Here is a 21,111-nt window from a genome sequence, read left to right as displayed (position 1 = left end):
TAATGGTTATAATAAAACAGTGACATTCTTAAATCTACAGATACAACAGTTCTACTTCCTTAATCCAAGGATGGGTTATCATCTTTCTTTTATCATCTTTCTTTTCTATTATGACAAGATGGAGAGCAACACTTTCTACCTGAACTAATATATCACCTAATTAGGAGGAAAATAACAAGTATACAGTAACAAATAGGAGTAAGGAAGAGGTAGGTAATAGCTCTCACATAGACTCTCAGAGATATTGGCAAGGTAAAAAGGGTTTACGTGAGGATTAACCGCCAGAAGATGCCTTGGTGAGGGAATCTCTTATACTTGCTTTCCTGGACATGCAACCTGAGCTTAGGCTGGCATTAGAATCTATGACTTTCGCAAACAACAGAAACTATAAAAGCAGGCATGTATCTGGAGAAAAAGGCACACTGCAATATCAGCATGCCTTTTTCAACAAAGATCACCATAAATCTTCATTTTTAACACTGTGATTCTAAGAAGTGAATGGAATGCAGATCCCTAATGCAACTAACGTAGTTAGGAGATACCATACATTTAGAAGAGGTCACACAATGAAAGCTGTGAAAGCTGATTTGAGCTAGGGCCAAACTTATATGTTTCTCGGAATTTAGAAGCAGAAGTAACCATGGGTCTTTTATTCACAGTAAATAGAAGATGGTTTGGGTAGTTGCCTAAGGAAACTCAAGGCACACAAAAATGTGTATGGTTACTCAGTCTCCAGGCATCTGCAGCAACAGTCCATAAATTTAACCTCTTCTTTTTTTTTTTTTTTTTTTTTTGTCTGAAGAAGCTGTTGTCATGAGATGACTATACAAAAATAAGTGCACCTTTTTTCCCCCATTTGTCATTCCGGTCAGAGCAATCAGAATCTGAAAACATAGCCAGGTTCAGAATGCTTGCATTTAGAGGCAGGAAAGTTCTGGATGTCATATGACGCCTTAGAAAATTTAACCTCACTTTCCAAAAGATAAAATCTCTTAGCACAGAAACCAACTGTGACCATTGTATGTAGCAAATTCATAGATAATTATTTCTGATATTCTGATATTATTTCTTCTCTGAGACAGAAATAGGGAGTTGAAATATATGGCTCAAAGTAAAAACTGGGGCCATGCTATTGCTCAGGTATAGAGCAGTGGTTTCTACTATTGAGTACAGACTGCTGTATAAATGGAGAGAGATGCCTCCTGTGCTCCCCACACTACCCTTTCTGCACTCTCAATCCAGTAAAGACTTGCCAAGAAATAGAGTGTAGGTCACATGATACAGCATAAGGAGGAGACAAATATACTCAATACAATCCATAGCATACTTGCCATATTATATTAAACATTAGCAAATGTTTATTCAACTAATATATTAAATCTCATCGTAACAGTTGGACCTTGAATAATATCTTCCTAGCACAGAAGGAAAAATATTTGCATGAAGTTTTCACTTCTATTTAATTGTCACCTGTATTCTGTGGGAATGATGAAGTGCTCACTCTATCACTTGAAGGCATTCAAAATGAAATACTGGGAAATGACCAAATGATTTGACTATTATCTATTTGCAGTAATGGTGTGCTGCTGTAGTAACAGTCACAGCCTTTCAAAAATATTGTTTCTCTCAAAGGAAAGTGGTATTACTAAAAACAAAGTTCATTTAAGTGCAAGGAAAGGAAAAGAATATTGTCTTAGGTCTGAAGGTTCGGAAAGCCATAAACTGCTATATCTGCATGAGCTCTACAACGGAAATAATGCACTAACAAACTCATTCACAATGATAACCAGCCACCAAAATGTCAAAGAAAAGGCTGAAAACATCTACTGAATCAGCTGCTTGTCACTCTTCTGACAAGTATATCGGCTCTGGGTATTTTAGTCAGCAATTTCTGTAATAACCCAATGGCCTTTTGTACACAGAACATGAAGACAGCCCTCAGTTGACACATAAAATAATAAATCTCAGGCTTTTGAACCTCTTTAATTCTTGCTTTTTGGGGGGACGTGTTGAAAGAGATAAATGGCAGCTTTACTGATCTTGTTCACATCGATCTGGAAAGTAATTTTATTCAAAAATTTTATAAATTGCAAACCTTATTTGAAAATCTGGAATTAAATGTTGCCTTCCAATGCAGGTCATCAACACAATTCTCAAAACAACTTTAAGGCAACAGGCTTTATGCACAGCATAACAATGCTTATATATAACAGCCCAACTGGCAAAGCAGGGCATGCTGCATTGAAACTCAGTTTCAGGCACTGACTGGAAGTGTTGAGGCTCTGAGTGTTCTGAAGTGGAGTGCTTCGTACACTTACTGCTTTTGGCAAGGCATGCATACCAGCTTTATCTCTGTGGGCAAAACCCTGGCGATCATAGTCTGCTTAATTTTTTATTTTAAGTACCTTTTCCTCTCCAAAGAGCCACAAGGGATGGAAGAGGATGAGGACAGAAATTTAAACCAGACTAAAGACTGTTCACCTTGAGTAGCTCTGCCAATTTGGTGAAATTACTCCAAGTTTGCTTCATAATCACACCCTAGCTCTGTTCAAAATCTGCGTATAAGGAACTCGGCTGAGGAAAAATGCTGAAAGATAATCATAACTTTAGCACAGATTACCCTAATATCAATAACTGAGATTTCCTGCAACCAGAGAACACGAGGTGAGGGAGAAAAATGGACTATTTCAAACATCTATGACAATTATCCTTAGTAAGGAAAAGTACCTTCATCAAATGGCTGCTGTTTTCATTATGCAATACCTCATCTACAACTTCATATTATGAATGCTTTAGAGGAATGGTAAATAGATTTCTAGTGCTCTTGGGAGACTAGCACAAGGCTGGCTATTCTAAATGAAAATCAATCAAAGCCAAAAGTTTAAAATAAATAAATAAATAGTGATGACAGCTGCAGGATAAGAATGAAGTTTTGTCTCTGTGCCTAATTAACAGTTGTCTGGCAACAGCCGTGTGGCAAACCCAGACATCTCAGAGCCCAGACAATATCGTGGCTCACAAAGGTGATGTATTGCTCAGGTTTACTACCAGATGGCCTAGAAGGAATCAACTTGCACATCCAAAACAGACTTGGTTCAGGAAGTTCTGTTCTTTGTGCTGTCAGTCAGTGCCCCCGTGACAAGTTTCTTCAAAAATTTGGTTGACACACTTAAACTGCTGTTTCTTATATTGCCGCCAAGAAGTCCATTATAACAACTTTCTAAAAATCTCTCAGAAATGCAGAAAATATACAGATGACAATTGAATATATCTTAAAAAGGAGAAGTTGGGGAAACAAAAAATGTACTGGATTTCTTTTTATTGCATAACTGAAAAAAAAAAAAAAACAGTAGTTAATATAAAAGATTGTTACTGACAATTTTGAGTCCTGCATATCAATTTGTTCTTGCAATACAGCATACTACTAAATCAGTACTTTACCTACCCATATATACAGAAATAAATGTATGGTATATATGGTTCCCAAAATTGCTTTTTTTTCCTTCCTTTACAAAACAAGTTTTACAGACTGTGGGTGGCAAACTGATAGCCATTATATACTGTTAGTAGGGCAGAAAGGTATTGATTTCCTTTCAGGACACTGAAGCCCAGACAAGAGTACATGTGTGTCTGTTGGAAGTCTTTCTATCAGAATGACTTCCCTCCAGAGTTTCCACTGATTAAGAATAAACAGCTTATAATTAGAATTCAATTCCATTATGAAAGAAATACAAATAAAGTCTCCTTTTCTCTTAAGACAGATGGGCAAAAAAAAACAAGAAAATTAAAAACAAACAAACAAACAAACAACCCTGAGTAATAGGAAAGATGATGTGTTTTGAAAAAAGCAGCACCAAAACCTCCCCTGAAAAATTAAAATAATATTTCAAATGTCTCTCATATTCCTCTTTTCTCCACTTTCTTGACCTTTCTGGAACCATAAATGGAACTGTAAGACCTCAGAAAAAAAAAAAAACAACAATTTTTCAAAGCAGATATTCAGTTTATTTCCAACATAAGTTTAGAGACCTTTCCTTTTTCCTTTACAGATATGAAGACCTTCCAGAAGCTTATTCACACATGAAATGATGAATTTTCAAGTAAGAAAAGGCGTCTAAGATTAATAAGCCCAATCTACAGTTGAGAGTTCTCATTCTTTAAATATTACAAAAGAGGAAAGCTAAACATCAGAGAGTAAAAGCTGAGAGAATTCATTTAGGCTGCTCATCGATCTACAAACACAAATTAATGACAGAAGTGTTCTGAAAGGCATCATATATCAGTTTAACCTGTTAAAAGGCCATTTTCTCTTATAACCACCCATGAACTTCATCAGAGCCTGACTTCACATGCAATGCTAAATGCTGTAATTTAAATGCAAAAACAGAAATGTGAACAGAGGCACAAATATGATCCTGGTTTACATGAATTCACCACAGCCATGATAATTTCCAACAAATCTACACATTCTGGGATCAGTTGTACTTAACCCTGAAGGATAATTGAACTTAAAAGCCCATTTTAAAAAATAAACTGCTTAAGGACACAGTTTTTCGTCAACTCCTTTAGGAAAAGACTGTCACAGCACCCCAAAAAAAAAAAAAAGCACTGACTCAAAATAATCAGGGACTCTGTATGAAAAGTTGAGACATTCAGAGAACAATAAGGCAATACAATCATTTTTTCTGGCAATGATTGTGATAATTGTGTTCCATTAGTAAACACACACACAAAAAAAAAAAAATACGCAAGAAGTGAAAGAAACAGAATCCATTGCAGCTCTGGAAATGCAGTCCTAGTCCTGGGAAATGTCATGCAAGTTACATAAAGCTCTGACAAATATAGTCCTCACAAAGTTACCTGAATTATCGTGTCAATCTATGTGCCAGTACAAATTTGAAATACCTGAAATGATCTTTTCCCTGCACTGCTACCTGCCACGTCTATCACTTCAATGAGAATATAACGTACATAGTACATATGTAACTTTCTTTGAATGGTTTTATGATTGTCATTTCCTTTTTGATGCCTGCGATACCAACTAGACATCATAAATTTCATTTATTCTTTCTTCAAATCTAGGTGTTCAATCACAGTTTTTACTCTTTGTATTGCAAAAGCATGAGTAATTCTCTGGGAGAGAAATGCTTTTTTATCTCTGCTCTGCAGTCAGGTATGGTGGAGTGTCAAACTGTGGTTTATGTCACATATCAGCAGGTCAGGAGGCCACTGTTCTGAAATGGAATCTGCATATCCACACTACCCAGAGCTGCTGTCTGACCTTTTCTTGCTCTTTTCCCCCTCAAAGAGTAAGGATATCACAGAACTTTTCTGACCTCTTGCAAAACTTAATGTCTGGTCTGTGAATAAAATTCAATTTAAACACAAAACATCTTTATTTCCCTTCATTCATCATCAATTTCAACAATACCATACTTACACCGGGATATAAAACACACTCTTCACACTGATGTGTTCAGAAGTACTTGCAATGATAAATGCTGCTATCAGAGATGCACAATGCATCTGACACATTGCTGCAGGGCTATCTGTTTTGTGCCAAGGAATAAGCTGATAGCATCCATTCACCTAGAATGCTATCAGTACAGCTTCTCAGCAGGCCTCCTTTTACCATGTTTTTTAGCCACTTCATTTTGACAATTTCTGCCTGGGAAAAGCCTAACACAGTGGAACTACCTAAGATTGTCAATAAATAGAAATCTGAACAGATAAAAACACTTTAACAGTTGAAAAGCAACAAGAAATGATTTGACGTTTTAAGAGGAGGTAACACCAAAAACAAATAAGGCTTGTCATGTCATCCTAGACAATTATAGTCACAAGTACAAAGTCCAAAGGTAATATACATAATGCAGCCGAAGTAGAGATGCTGAGGAGCAGAAGGTTTCACAGCCACAATGAACGCTGGCATAAGGAACCAGCAATGAGCACGCAGACCTGAAACGTAATGAACTACGCCTTGGAGTGACAACCATAAGCAGCAGTTACGTATATGCCACTGCTGCTAGATTCCACAATTACTGCTAATTTAACCATTGTTACTCATCTTTCACAATGACTGTTTATAACAACATCCCCTTCTAACAAATGCAATCTAAATGGACCTAAATAAAAAGGAGCCCTTGTCTCAGGTGCGAAACAGGCAAAGAACATCAGCAACTAAGTCAAGAAACTCACTGAAATGGATGTGTTGCCAAATTGGCAAGCACTGAGGACAAACAGCAGCAGCAGCCACAAAAATCGAAGGATTTTCATGTCATCAAAGCAAATAAGGGTTTTGATAAAGGGAGATAAAGAAAAATGAAGGCTGGTTTTGCTAAGGCATACTAGAGAACATGAAAAGAGTAATATACAGACTAATGTCTAATATTAGAGTTGTAAGGAAACACTGAATGTATCTTGCGTATTTATAAAGTTGATTTGGGAATATCCTTAGATAGACAAGCAAAATTCAGTCAGGGATTTATCTGAAACTTTTGTAGACAGATGTATTCCTTGAAGTAATTTATTAGAATGAGACAGATGACTGAATCAGATTAAAGTTATTTAATTTCCAAAACGCCTAACAGTAAAGCACCAAAGTGTGGGAAAAAAAAAAAAAAGTTTTCTAATTTCTCTTTTGCCTATATTGTTTAAATGAGTTATCTTTTCAAATTTATTCTTAGTATTGCTCTTGTTGTTACTATAGACAGAATATCTTTTTTACCTCTTACATATAAGGAATTTTCAGTAACAATAAATCAAGTACTGTGAGACAGAAAGCCTCTGCCAAAAATTCTTTAAAAAATGAAAAAAGAGAAAAAAGAAGCAGTAAGACTGCTGAGATTAGCCTTTCCAAAAGAAGAAATAAAAGATTAAATACAGCAAAGTAGGCAGTGTGGTAGAAGGAAAATGAAGGGTTTTATTGATAGTTGCTTCCCATTCTTCAACCTTTATTACAGAATACTGAAAAGTAGGACCTCAAAAATAAGTCAGCATAGCCTAACACCTTACAGACTTTAAAGACAGCTAAACAATGGTGTATCAGTAACAGGAGTGGGGTAGCCTTAAAGCACAGGGAAATTTTTAAAATATTGGCAGCAACCGCAAAGTTCTTAAAGAAGATAGCATTCAGATGAAAGATAACCACGTAATGCTGAAAAAAGCTATTTGTAAACATATCTGAAATCAGTTTTGATGAAGAAACAACTTTACAGTCAGACACTAAAGATTTTCTCATACTATGATAATAATGCAAAGCAGCACACTTTAAATACTGTACACATAATTACTAGCTTAATTGCAACTAATTGGATTTATTTATTTTTTTAAACTAGAACACAGGAGAAACGTTATATTTGCTTAGGGAATGCTTTTAACATATAATTGCCACACAATCAGTATAACCACTAGAAAAACTATTTGTAGACTTGAAAATTAGACAAGCAAAAGTGAAGTTTTGTTTGAAACAGAAAGAGAGTAAATACCCATATTCTCACATGAAATATTTGCACGCTTTTATTTCTATGTATATTGCATGCTCATCTTCAAGTAGAGAAAAGCACAGATACACAAAGATTTTCAGCCAAACTCACTTGCTATAGAAATGAGAATGGTTGTGGTAAATCATATAATCTCCCAAGTTGGAACAAATCTACAAAGGTCAGCGAGTTCTACTCCTTTCTCCACACCGGGCTACACAAAATGCAAATCCTGAGAGAGATGCCTAAATGCTTCTAGAACTGCAGCAGCTTGGGGCTGCCCTAGTGAGACTGTGCTAGTGCCTGACCACCCTCTGGTGAAGAACCTTTCACAAACATCCAACCCGACCCTTCCCTGACACAGCTCCATACTGCAAAGAATTTATTTCAAATTCAGTTCATGGAATGAGACACCATTTACTTCCATAGACAAGAAATCAGAACTCAAATGATCCAGCTGAGAATCAAGGGAATAAAAACATGAGAGAGGAGACGTGAAGGCCTGCCCTAAACAAATGATGTATTTTTGACATGCATTTAAGTGGGAAGGCCTCCCACTTAGGCAGAAAGATAATATGGTTTTTTGGACAGTCAAGATAATTCTTCTATCTGCCCTTAGTAAAAAGGTTAGCCTTTAACCTTCAAATCAGGTCTCATGCTCTGTTATTTTTGATACTACCCTTTAAATCTAAGACTACCTTTGTTAACAGGTAGACAAGTAAAAGATTTTCTGTCAATATTTTAATATGAACTTCACTCACACCAGTCATGCATGCATATTTATCCTCAGACTACAACAAGCATTGGCTCTTGATGAGTGTTAGTGGACTTGCAGAATGAATCACTTAGGAAGCTGAGGATCTATCGATTTTTTTTTCCCTTCCAATTTGAAAGGAGGCATACAAAATAGAAGCATAGATTAGAACTTATTTATCTTAAAGTTTTGGACAGGAATAAAAAGGGTCATGTGCATTTGTTGGTAGAGGTGTGTTTTTTTGACAAATAAAATAGTCATATCTAATTTGATGATTATTAAATTTATTGTCTAATAGATTTATTAGATCAATTGTCTATTTAATTTATTGTCTGTGGCCTGAGAACATTCACTGCATTTAAATTAAATGATGAAAAACTTTTGTATTTGAACAAGCTTTTCTCCACTTAAATGAAAATACATATTAAGAAAAAAAAAATCAGAAAAAATCAGAATTGTAAAAAAAAAAAAAAAAAAGTATTTCTGACAATCAAATAAAAACTCTACTAAGAAGACTACTAAGAAGAGAGATCTTCACCCCAAAACTCAGACATCACAGAAATTCTGAGGGCTGCTTTGAAAGAAATCCCTCCTATTTTATGATGTTGGCCCACAACAGAGGCATAGGTTGATGGTATGGCAGTAGATGTTGAACCTTCCCACCAATATTCCATCCCATTTTGTTGCCAGATGAGAGCTGGCAGCAGAGGGCAGTCTGACAGAATGCATGTGACATGAGTGCAGACAGAGCAATGGTGTGTCGTTGAATTCCTCTTTCTGGAAAAAATTGCATCCATTAACGTTCATTGATGCTCACTGAACACTTATGGAGAACAAACAGTGGATGTGAGCACAGTGAGGTGGCAGCAGGGTGTGATTCAGCAGCCACAATAGGTCACTTCTGCTGGTGAAGACTTACAAACATGGCATGCAGGCCCTTCTTCATGGCTGGTGAAAATGCAGAGATAGCAGTGGTGACTGTGTTAAAAATTAGTGTTTTCTAGCTGAGAATTTGTCCAATGAAGTAGCGTTTTTGTGCTCTTTGTATCTGTTGTAGTTCTATGGAAATAAATAGTAGGCATTACTTTTGGAGACATCCTATGTATACGGTAGTGTTTGGAGACTGAACAAATGTATCTGTTTCTAAAAAATAATAGACTTAAATACACACACAATCAAGTCCACCTATTTAGAATAAGGTTAACTATGTAAACTACTCATTCTTTGTCTTTTAACAGTCCACCATTACAGATTTCAAGCAATGAAGAACAACATATAGATGAATCAAAAGATGAAAAGACAAATAGCAGACATTGTTTATGTAAAAATCTGCTATTTCATCAGAATTTCCATAAATGCCCTATACTGTATGTATGACAAAAGTTCTGCTAACCTTTCTTCAGATATAGTGTGCAAGAGCTGTGCTTCGCTCACAAAAATCCAGATGATTCCATTCACATTTTGTTCTCTCTTAATTAACAAGATTAGGCAATAAATTGTTGTAGTTATCCTTGTAAATACCTATACAGTGAGAAAGAGAATGCTTACAGCAGGAGGTACTCCCCTGGATATACTTCTTAAAAACTGAAATTGCACAACAAGGATTATTTTTCATTTAAATGACAGCAGGGTTCCTCATCTCCTCTGAATGTAACTCAAACATTAAAAACTTGAGTTTAGCTTTCCTTATGGTGAAGGAGAGGGAATCAATATACTCCAAGAAAACAACTTGGCTACAGAGCCACAGGGGAAAAGATCACTGTCCCTCTTGCCTACTCCGCATACAGAAATAAATGATTTTCAGCCAAGAGTCAGGGGAAAGAGGGTGAGCAACGTTATCCAGCCTTGTGGTTAGGATACACAGGAGTGCAGGAGACCTGCATTTTGATCCCTTTCCAGTGTTTCACTCTTCTTGCTGTTGCAGTTTTATTTCATTTTTAATTAGAAAAAGAGAAAGGATATTCAGGGACTAGAATCTGCCACGGAATCTCCTGTACTGGAGACATCCAAGAGCAGGTTAGACAATTTCTTAGCATAAAACAATACAGCTGAAGTCCACATGCAGGGGAATAAAGCATAGAAAGAGGGGAATTAATCAGTTGGCCTCCAGAGGTCTGTTCTTGTCCTATGTTTTTCCTAGTGATTGAGGAAACAGTTCCTGAAAAAGGCCTTGCTACAATGACTCGTAGGAATGCTTTATTTCTCTGACTAATTCCTAGCTCAGTAATGTATATTTTCTAGCAGTAGTCAATTTCAGAGGTGAGGTTGTTTGAACAAGAAAAGCTGTTTTGCCTCCCTTGAGACATCTTGTTGGGACAATTTGTGCTTATCAAAGATACATAGAACTTGCAGCAGGAACTGGAAAAATCTAGTCTTGTGATGATAGACTTAATTAATGTGCCTTTGGACAGTGACCAAGGATTTATCTTTGGGAATTTTTTTTAATAGCAAGAAATATAAGTTCTTACTCTCCACATCAAAAGTTAAAAAAAAAAAATGAATTTCAACCAGCTCTGTTCCTTAAACCACAACAATAAATAATTGTCCATCCTTATGAACAAAGTATCACAATCTTGACATGCACCTCAGAGAAAATAAAGAACTCTGAACTACATAACTATTGACAAATCTCACTCACATTTATTATGTTTTTTAAACCTTCCACAAGAAATAATTTTTTACCTAAAAATTACCATCAGGTTTCTGGATACGTTATAATCTTCCACTGTGAGACACAAAGGATAAAGTTCTAAGAAAAGTTCCCCAGTATCACCCAGTTCCAACCCCCTTACTATAGGCAGGGATACCTCCAGCTAGACCAGATTGCCCAAAGCCCCAGCAACCATACTGTTGATTAGTTACTGCAAAACTGATAGAACAACAAAAAGGAAGCAAAAACTCATCATGAATGCTTGCAAGTTGCTAATTTAAAAGCTTTTCCTACAACCATAGTCCTTGAAGTAGAAATGACTTCCAGTCACTAATGTATAAACCATACTAATGAAATAAAATGTACAACTTAGAATTTCCCTAAGTGGTATGTACAGTTTCAGTTAAGAATTCCAGAAAGGTGTGAAAAAAATCAAAATGGAGAAGCAGATCAAAATTTGATATGAAAATATAGAATAACTAGTAAAATGAGTGAAATAAGCAATAAAAAATAAGAACAGAGAAACTCAAAATTAAGATTAAAATGTAAAAGTCTACCCAATAAAGACCAGGTGTGATCCATCATTTATATAGGTTTGAGGTTTTTTACTTGTTTAAAGTTTAAAAACTTCATGTTTCGCCACCAGTATAGGATTCAAAGTGGAATAATACAGTTTTCACAGCAGTCAAACTCTTCTTCATACAGTGGGAAAGAGAATATAAATAATGCAGGAACAAACAATACAACTTTTAAGTTCCAAACATAAGTATATTTTAAAAACAATCAAAGTATGAAAGCCACCTATGTAAGATTTATCATGTATACTGTACTTTGCTTTTTACTTTTTATATTCTAGCTCCATAAAATAAAAAGAGGAATTCTAAAGCAAAGTTCTGTGCCCTAAGGCAAAGTGATTAGGATTAAGTACATGAATGAGTGTTGCATGTTTTGAGGTTAATTACTTCCATTTACAAATTAATTAATGCATTTCTATTTTGTTTTTCAGAATAAAGGCTTATTCTTGAAAAGAACTGACTTATTTTCTTATTTCAGTGTTCTATAAATGCATTTTATGCTGATTTGTAAAAAACTGTTCATTTTCCTTATTAATTCATTTACATAAGGAACCACAGAGCACCTAAAAAAATGAACACCATGGAAGATAAAATGTAAATAATGTACCATGCCCTACTCAGGCAGAAATATCCTTGGTTTTCACACAGTGGTTTCTTTGAGTGCTAATGACTCTCCTATTTATTTCCACGAAAACTACAACAGATACAAAGAGCACAAGAACACTACTTGACAGAGCAAATCCTCAGCTACAAAACACTAGTTTTCAACAGTCACCACCATTAGCCATACATTTCCATCAGCCACAAACAAGAGCCTGCATACTGTGGCTGTAACAATCTTTCAACAGTGGAAGCAACCCACTGCCACTATTGCCACTGCTGAAATACCACCCACTGCCTCACTGTGCTCACATTCACTCTGTTTGATCTCCATAAACATTCAGCAAAGCGTCTATGAACATCAGTGGGTCCCATTTTTCCTGCATAGAGGAATCCAATGACACACCTTTGCTCCACCAGCACTCCTATGTCACATACCATTCTGTCAGCCTGCCCCTTTGCTGTCATCTCTCATCCAACAACAAAACGTAACATAATATTGGTGGGAAGGTTCAACCTCTACTGCCATACCATCAACATCTGCCTTTGATGTCATGGGCCAACATCATAAAACAGGAGGAATTACTTTTAGAACAGTCACCATAATAGTCTCTTTGTACTTGGAGTTTTATCCAACAGGTTATCAGTGGCCTTAAAATGATGGAAGCTGAAAAAGAAATAGATTTATAAATTTCAGGCCATGAAGAAACGCATACTTACAGGAATAATTGTTACGAAATTAAAGACTAGATCATAATAAAGCTGAAATGTTATTTATGCCAGAACAGGTATAGAATCAGTAGAAAGATTTCTCTGACGTAGTAGTCTTAGAATGTGAACAAAGTGTTCAATATAACTGCACCCAAAACAGTTACCTTACTCATATATAACATATTTAACAATTATCAGTGACTGGCAAGCACTGGCCCCCCAAAAATCAATACAGAATAAGACAGCTTTCAGAGCAGACATGCAGAAGCTTGGCATTTCTAATTTCTTCCAGCTATATTGCAGGGCAAAACAAGGGATGCTGAAAATGAAGCAACATGAGCAGCTTCTGACTTCCCAGAGCTGAGCAGTCAACCCAGCTCCCTTTGCACTATCTGCAGTCAAAGCCAGAGCACAGCTACCACCTATGCATGCACAGATGCTGTGTCCCTGGTCAGGGATGGCAAAGCAGCAGCACACTGAAATTCTCTTATATGCAACAGCCACAATCTCCACTCTTTGAGAACATTTGCCTCTGTGTGGCCAAAGGAGCTGATGTACCATTTTCTATTAGTTTGTCCACAACATAATTTCAATGAGCAAATAAAAATGCTAGCTCAGGAACTTGCAGTTTGACAGAAAAATAAGGTTAAATCACCTCTTAGCACCTTCAGAAGCATCACCGTCTCTAACAGTTTCCAGTCTCAAAGTACTTAAGACTTTCAGTGCATTTTGGGGTTCTTTGGGGAAGTGTTTTTTCCACTTACAACCAGCATATGATCAACAGTTGCAGTTCTGCCTCATCGAAATAAAATGGAACACTTCTTGGCTTTTCTGTGTCAATGCCAGAGCCTGGCACCCCAGAATTCACTGTTGGTGGATTTGTGGATTAATTCCTGCTCTTGAGCCTGACACCATAGAGACATAATACATTCTTAGCAAATTCACAAGCAATTCCCATTCCTGTCCCTGTTTTGCCTACTCTGTGACACACCTCACCATATCATCAAAACATCATATTTTCTAATGAGCGCAGCTGCCTTATGGAAATACAACACAACATACTATACCAAAGGGCTGTGAAATTTTCTTCCAAACCATGTTTACCCTTCTCTACAATATGCTCCAACAGCTTGGAATGGGAGAACCAGCATAAAACACAGACCTTAAGGCGGCATGAGATATCAAAAGTTTCAGACCTTTTACTAAGCTGATGTACATGTACAAAACACTTCATTTAACAGGCTTAGCAGAGCTGATTATATTTAGCCTCTACACCAATTCCTCTCAGTCACTCTCAGTTTCTGTTACCTCCACGTTACATGCTATTGTATAAAATCAAAGAGCTAAAAAGCCAGCATACAAAAAAATCTGAAAGCATACAACTTAACTGTTCCTAATATGTGCTGCACTATTTTGTTGAAAGACAAAGACCTTACAATCCAATTTTCCCTCTACACATGAAATACTTTTCTCCTAGTTTTTAACTCAGACACGTCAGACACAGAAGCTTTACAGCACCATTTCTTACATAGGTTTCATTAGTAAGTCTGAAGCTTCAAGGAGCAGAAGAATGTGTCTTATGCAGAGAGATGCCTATGGCATATATTTTTGTTTCTGATTGCCCATTACAGTAGAGCACAAGGCTGCTGCATCTTCTTTAAGGTCATGAAATGCTGGATTTTCACTGCTGATGCAATCAAATTAAAAGCCTCTAGCACCAACTGCTCTCTTGCACATGTGTAGAATGGATACGCACCTTCCATTAAGTCCATTTAGCAGTATAGCATGTTCCCATGCAGAGTAAGCAGTCATCGGATTTCCCTGATGAAACTTTCTTTCCCTTCTAGGAAAAATATAAAAATACATATATATACTTAAAAAAAGAAATCACATATCAAAAATATCCACCAGAATCAGGATAGGGCTCGTCAGTGGAAAAGATATCCCAGCTTGCTTTATTGCCTCCTATACAACACAAGCCACAGAGTCTGGATGTGCCAGATTACCTAAGACTTTCAAAGGTTATACAAGTCTTCAGTCTCAACCGTTAACTGTTCTAACAGTCACACACATAAGATAAGCAGTTGTTCCTGCAGACTAAAGAGCTGAGCTGCATGGGAAGAAGGTTTCTCCCACAGCTCTGCAGCTCCATAGCTCAAACTTCCCCAGCAACACCTGGTTCCTTGGACTGAATCAACTGCTCATTGCAATGGAAGAGCTCAGCCCCTCTGTGCCAATAGACATGCATGGCAATGGAAACCCTCTGCTTCATCCACCTCAGAGGCTGGCTGTGGACAGGAGACCGTACCTGTGGGTACAGCAAAATACCAGGCAAAAGCTGCCTCAGCTCAAAGGTCAAGAGGGCTGTGTTGTCATTACTGTTATGATACCACTTATCTGATGAACCAGATCTCCTAGGCACTTACAGAAGACAGACACTAGAGAATCAGTATTTTGCTATCATAGTTTACTTGCTCCAGGGAGCTGTTTTTAAATGACAAAGGCTCCCTCCCAGTCAAACAGGTGATGCGTGTTGCTTACACAGAACTCTTGCCCAATGCCTTCTACCATTCACAAGCAATTTGTGCTTTCAGAAGACAGGCAGAAAAGAAGAAATCAGAATGAAGACAGAAGCTCTGGAAGCAATAGGTTACCACTAATGCACATCAGAAAAATATCCCTGGTTGTGTTACCCATGTGAAGAACCTTGAGTGATGAATCCCAAACCACCTAACCCAGAGTATCTTCTGCATCAGTTCTAGTTCTCCTGGTTCTAAGATCCAGAGTGCAGAGATAGAAGCGACTAAACTTATTCAGAAGAATGGGAGAAAAAAAGAATTTAAAACAGTGAAGATATTAAAAACAGAGGGGGATGGGTGGATTGAGGAGGTTCTGCTAAAAACTATTGCAACAGAAGGTAAAGTAGGTGAAAAAAAGGCTCCAGTGTCTGTGAAGTTATAAATTAGATTTCTTCCAAAAGAAACAAATCCACATGCAGCACAACCACCCTGAAAACTGAGTCCATGAAGATAAATTCATTGAGGGTGGCTTCAGAAAAGCATTACTCGTCCAAACCAGACTGCTAATGTACACACTGCCCCAGAGACTGAGATCAATATTCAGCTACTGTTTACTTAAAGCGTTGATACCTAAACACAGAGGAAATACAGTACAAGTGTTTGAGAGGAGTACATGGTGATGATGCAACCTCTAAACAATTAACTCCAATTTGATAATTTCATGGCAATTAATTCCCTAATTGCAAAAGGAAACGTTACAGTCTTCTAATCATGACTAAATACAGGAACATCTCTCCATTGTGCATTACTAAAGTGGGTCTAATAACAACAACCTTGAATTACATAAATACAGATCTCATCTTTGGAAACAGACCCTCCTTGTAAAGCTAAAACTACTTCAGTAAGCAAGACTGAAAATCATTTGTGTATCCAAACAGAACACCCAGCTTGCACTGAACTGAGATCATTTTATTGTTGAAACAAAATTACAGGTATGAGTTAAGTGCTGGCACAATGTCACTCAAATTTTTTAATCAAAAAAATCCATGAATGGAGATACAAAAAAAAAAAATGCAATAAACTCTTCTCCCAAAGGAAGAGTTTAAGGTTGTATGAACAAGTATAGGCACTGATGATAGATTAATTACCCAACAAATTCCAGATCTAGGTACCATGTCCTTTAAATATCTTCAAGTATTTACAAACTTCCTGCAAAACTTACAGCGGCAAAGACCAATCATAAAAAAAATTAAACATCATCATAACAAGAGCTTGGGATGAGGACATAGCCAGTCTAATTTGTTTACCTGAACTCAGGGCACCTTCAAAGAAAATTAGTTAATATTTTAAGAACAATTATCACAATTCTCAGTTTACACTGTGTTTACAAGAAAATGATGTATGTTTGTAGTCAAGGCATTGTGTGTGAGAGCAACAGTGAGAGCTCTCTAGATCACACATAGCAATTAAGAACATACCTAGATGAGTACGACTGTGCTCTTCAGGATTTCATATCGTAGAGTCTGACTACCAGAAAAACTGGCCCCTGGGATATGAGCTATTCCTGATGCCACCTGTACAAACTTATCAGACACTCCAAGACATGATGCTCTGGACATGAGCCTTCTACACCCTTGCACATACAATGAAAAATTATATTGGGATTTTTCACTGTAGTGTAACAGCAATTAAGCACTTCTATTACATGAAGCACATAAAATATGAAGTATTTCCCTTTTGGCTCTAGCCAACTAATTTCACAACAGTACATGCAATTTCTAAATCCTTTGCAGGTGACAGTGAAATGATTATTTATAATAGTTCCTGTTACTGGATGACATACTCAGCAGGCAAAGTATCAGATAGCAGTTTTGAGGAGGCTCTTCTAATGACAGCAACAAGGAACAGAGAAACAGGGAAGCTGACCATCCACCTGTTGCTATGAGTAACCTATAAGACCTACATTATCTGGAACTGGCTCCAAAAAAAAAAAAAAAAACGGTCTTTGAGGAACCTTCCCAGACATCCCACAATCTATGTCCCTTCCTAGAAGGTCATGATGCAGGGAACCTGCTTTAGAGGGGGGGTTGGACTTGATGGTCCCCAGAAGTCCATTCCAATCCCTGTAATACCGTGCAAGTCTGGGTGACCATTCCTCCATGCAGAAGTCTCTCAGAGATTTATCTTGCACTTAAGCTATCACATCAACACTAGATATGAAGCCAGTACAATAAACGTGTAAAACAAAAAAAAATTGAACTGAAAAAGAAATCAAGTACCATGGCAAACAGCAGGAGTGAAGACAGCTGAAGGTGTTATAGATTACCATAACAAAATTCCCTGTTAAAATAAAATGATACAATTAAATCCACATCAATAAAACAGCATCTGTTCATATTAGAAAGAGTGCCATGTATTTCGTTTCCTTTTTCCGAAGGCTAGGAGAAGAAAACGTCTCCTTGGAAGAGTCACTGCAGAACAGCAGATTTACCATATACATACAAATAGAGAATTGTTTTGTTGAAGACAACAACCACATGAAGGTCAAACGCTTTTAATCAACTTATTTGCAAACATAAAGGCAAAATGTCAACAATTCTGTGATTCTGTGAATTTCTAACCTTCCCAGAGTGTTTCTCAGCAAAGGCCTAGGAGTAATATTTTTTCATGACTAATAGAAAAGTCTGTCCCTTGGCCTCACTGGTTTGAGGTCTGGCAACATCAAATTGCTGCTCATTCTCATTCTTTTCATTTCTCTGTTCTCCTCTGTTCATTTATCCCTGATATGATCTCTGATATGTAGCAGCAACACGTGGCATCTCATAGCTCTGCCAGGAGCTATGAGGTCTGATGTAATGATGCCAAATTTGGGAGCAGGAGGCTAGAAAGTAAAATAAAAGTTTGGAACTATTTTACTTCCCCACAGTTTGGAAAAGTATATTTTACAAAAGAATATAAAGTGTTTCTCAGAAGAGTAAACAAATGTAAATATCAGCCTTTATTATCAACAAAATCAATATCATCCTGCAAAGTAGAAAGCCTTCTGATTATGTGTGTATCTGTTCCTTAAACAAATGAATTGCACTATTCAGCCGTAGCTGCTCTGAAAGACCACACAGATCTTACCAGCAGTTAGAGTCTATCAAAGGCAGAAGGACATCTGGAAGTGTTTGTATGTTCCACAAGACAGGAAATCATGTTCTGTAGCCTCCAGCAAAAGAGAAACACTGACAAACCAGGAGACAAGCAGGGGTGGGACAAAGGACCAAAAGACTGGGTTATATTCAGACTGCAAAGGCTTCAGGCTGATCTAGTCACTATATGCCTCCACAGAGGGGGAGCAGGAGAGGGGAACAGAGAAAACAACTCTTTTCATAAGTATACTGCCAAAGGACAAAATTTTAGGCTACAGGTTGTAGTAAGGGAAATTCTGACTAAATGCAAGTAAAATATATGATGAAAGTGCATAACAGCTTGAACAGCTGTCCAGAGAAGCCAAAGAACAGACTGCCTCCATTCTTCAAAGGAATCAAAATGTACCTGTGTAAAACAAACTTTGAAATTACAATGCTTTTTAGCAGAGTTTGATTACACAATCTCCAGGGCTTCCCTCCCAACCTAAACTAACACAATCATTCAAAGAGCAGAGTCATAATGATACCAGAGTATGACTGTAAATCAGTGTGCTGCACTGGTGAATTCATCCTGCCTCTTACTTTCTATCTAAAATCATTACTATTATGTCTACATAGTAGACGTTAGATATAATTCATAATGCTTTCATGATAGCTTCCTGCAAGGAAGGATAACAGTGTAACCTATGATGAATTCATATTGCTGTGAAAAAACAGAGCTGTATGCAGTTTTTCATTCAAAAATAAAAAAAGTCAAACTTTTGGAAGCAACAAGGGGAAAAAATGGAAACTACTCTATCTTAGGTCAGAAGTCCATGCTATATGGCCTTTGCATACAAACTGCTGTAATGAACAGCAACTTGGATAAATCAGTGGATTTCAGGGTAGGAAAGATGTAAAAAAAAAAAAAAAAAAAAAAAAAAAAAAAAACACACCTTAAAGGTCAAGGCCTGAATGCAGAGTCTGCAGAAAGTTGGGGATTCTGTGAAAGAGTCGTGAACAAGCAGCTCAGCAGTACAAATGGCAAGTGGTTCATTCCAGCTTGCACAGACCACACTAAAAAAAAAGGAAAAAGGAAAAAAAAGGAAAAAGCAGAAGCTGTGCCTGTTTTACGCTATTCCCAAAAGAATGCTTCATTCACTGATGTGTTGGAAGCTTTCAGATGGCTGTCCATTCGCTTTTCCTAATGAAGCAGATCCGCTTTGTATAAATATTTAAGCAGTATCAGATGGAGACAGTGTAGGTACAACTTTCTAAAGCTAGCAGCCAGAATGCTCCCTGGAAAAGGAGAACTTGGACTCTGGTTACATTCCGAGGAAATATTTATATGTATTAAAACAACGTCAATAGAATTTGAAAACACACTACAGTCTTGCCTCTCTGGAGATCAGTTAATTCATTTTTTCTTGGGAGAAGAAACAAAAGTTTTATAGCCCTTTCAGACAGAGGAAGACCTAAATCTGTGCTTTTCACATTTTGGATCAATACTCCAAGACTTGTGCTCTTGAATTAGAAGAATGTTAGTGTTATCACCTCCCATTCCTAGTAGTGAGCATCTGTTCCTGTATTTTTTTCCTGAAGTGTCTGCAAAGCAGTACCAAGCATAAATCCAGATATCATATGCAAGCAACATGTGCAGAAGCACATTAGGACTTCTCCTATAAAAACTGTTTTTCCTTACCAGCACAGTATCAAAAGCACTACATTTTTTCTACAGCTGTTACCCACTTCTTTCATTTTCTTGAACTCTGCCATATGTAGGAAGATAAATTATGTATTGATTTTTTTTTTTTTTAATAGCCTCATGAACAAAGGCAGAGAAGTGGAAGATGGGGCTTTTGGGAGAGAATGGACAACACCAGAGTATGTTGAATCATGGCTCTCTTCTGGGTGGTTTTTCTTTGAGTTAACAGACTTATCACCACAGCAGCACACTTCCAGAATGTACATTCTCCTCACACTGGGGCAAAGGATAGCCATATGCATCTATCACTATAGTTTTTCCACCAACAGTCTAGCACAGCTAATGGTCCTTTTTTGCCTCTGTCCCTCTCCCATTGCTCCTTCATGTGCTTTATGAGAGCATACCAGGCTGTGTTGGTGCTTTGAGACTACTCCTGTACACAGTATCATTAACAAGCCCATAACACCCATCCCACTATCAGAACTGTCCCCAGGTCATGCATCACCACATATGCAATTTCTGCCTTAGAAGAGCAATCACTTTACCATAATTCAGTGTGCTGTTCACAATAATAACTGCAATAACTGTTACTTCTCTATTGAACACTTCAAATCCTTCAGCTACAAATGGAAGTTTCCAGCATTCAGCAGTCAAGCAATATTCGGTCTCTCTCTCTTCAAACATTTTGTGACAGTGAGTTAATTAAGCTCAGTTAACTAATACCACGAAGATAGTTCCCTCAAGCTTTTTTATTTCTTATTTTTCCTTAGTACTTTCCAAATTCCTCAGGCAAACTAGAGAGCAACAGTGCTGGAGGCTTTAGGAACAAAGCCAAATTGTTTGTCAGGCAATACTACCACAAAAGAGCAACCAACATTTTTAAGCTTTGCTTCAAAAACATACTACCACTCTCAACCCCAGTCCTTGATCTAAATAGTTGTGCTTATCCCAGTGGGAATATTCCATTTCTTGTCAACAGCTAAATATTAAAAACTTGCTTCAC

The 21,111-nt window shown here is 37.2% G+C and overlaps 1 long non-coding RNA gene across 2 annotated transcripts in view; it reads right to left on the bottom strand.

Annotated features, from left to right (window-relative positions):
* Window positions 1–14,561: 14,561 nt before the first annotated feature.
* The window catches only part of LOC122179216, a 44,003-nt gene continuing 37,453 nt past the window's right edge, over window positions 14,562–21,111 (bottom strand). For both annotated transcript variants that reach the window (XR_006178589.1, XR_006178590.1), the window contains exon 4: window positions 14,562–14,614. This is a non-coding gene — a long non-coding RNA (uncharacterized LOC122179216). The remainder of the gene's footprint in view (window positions 14,615–21,111) is intronic.

The sequence above is a fragment of the Lagopus leucura genome, unplaced genomic scaffold (genome assembly GCF_019238085.1).
Source record: "Lagopus leucura isolate 7727_CA_CO unplaced genomic scaffold, USGS_WTPT01 Super-Scaffold_100002, whole genome shotgun sequence".
Classification (NCBI taxonomy): Eukaryota; Metazoa; Chordata; class Aves; order Galliformes; family Phasianidae; genus Lagopus; species Lagopus leucura.
This window is presented reverse-complemented; position numbering and strand designations above follow the sequence as displayed.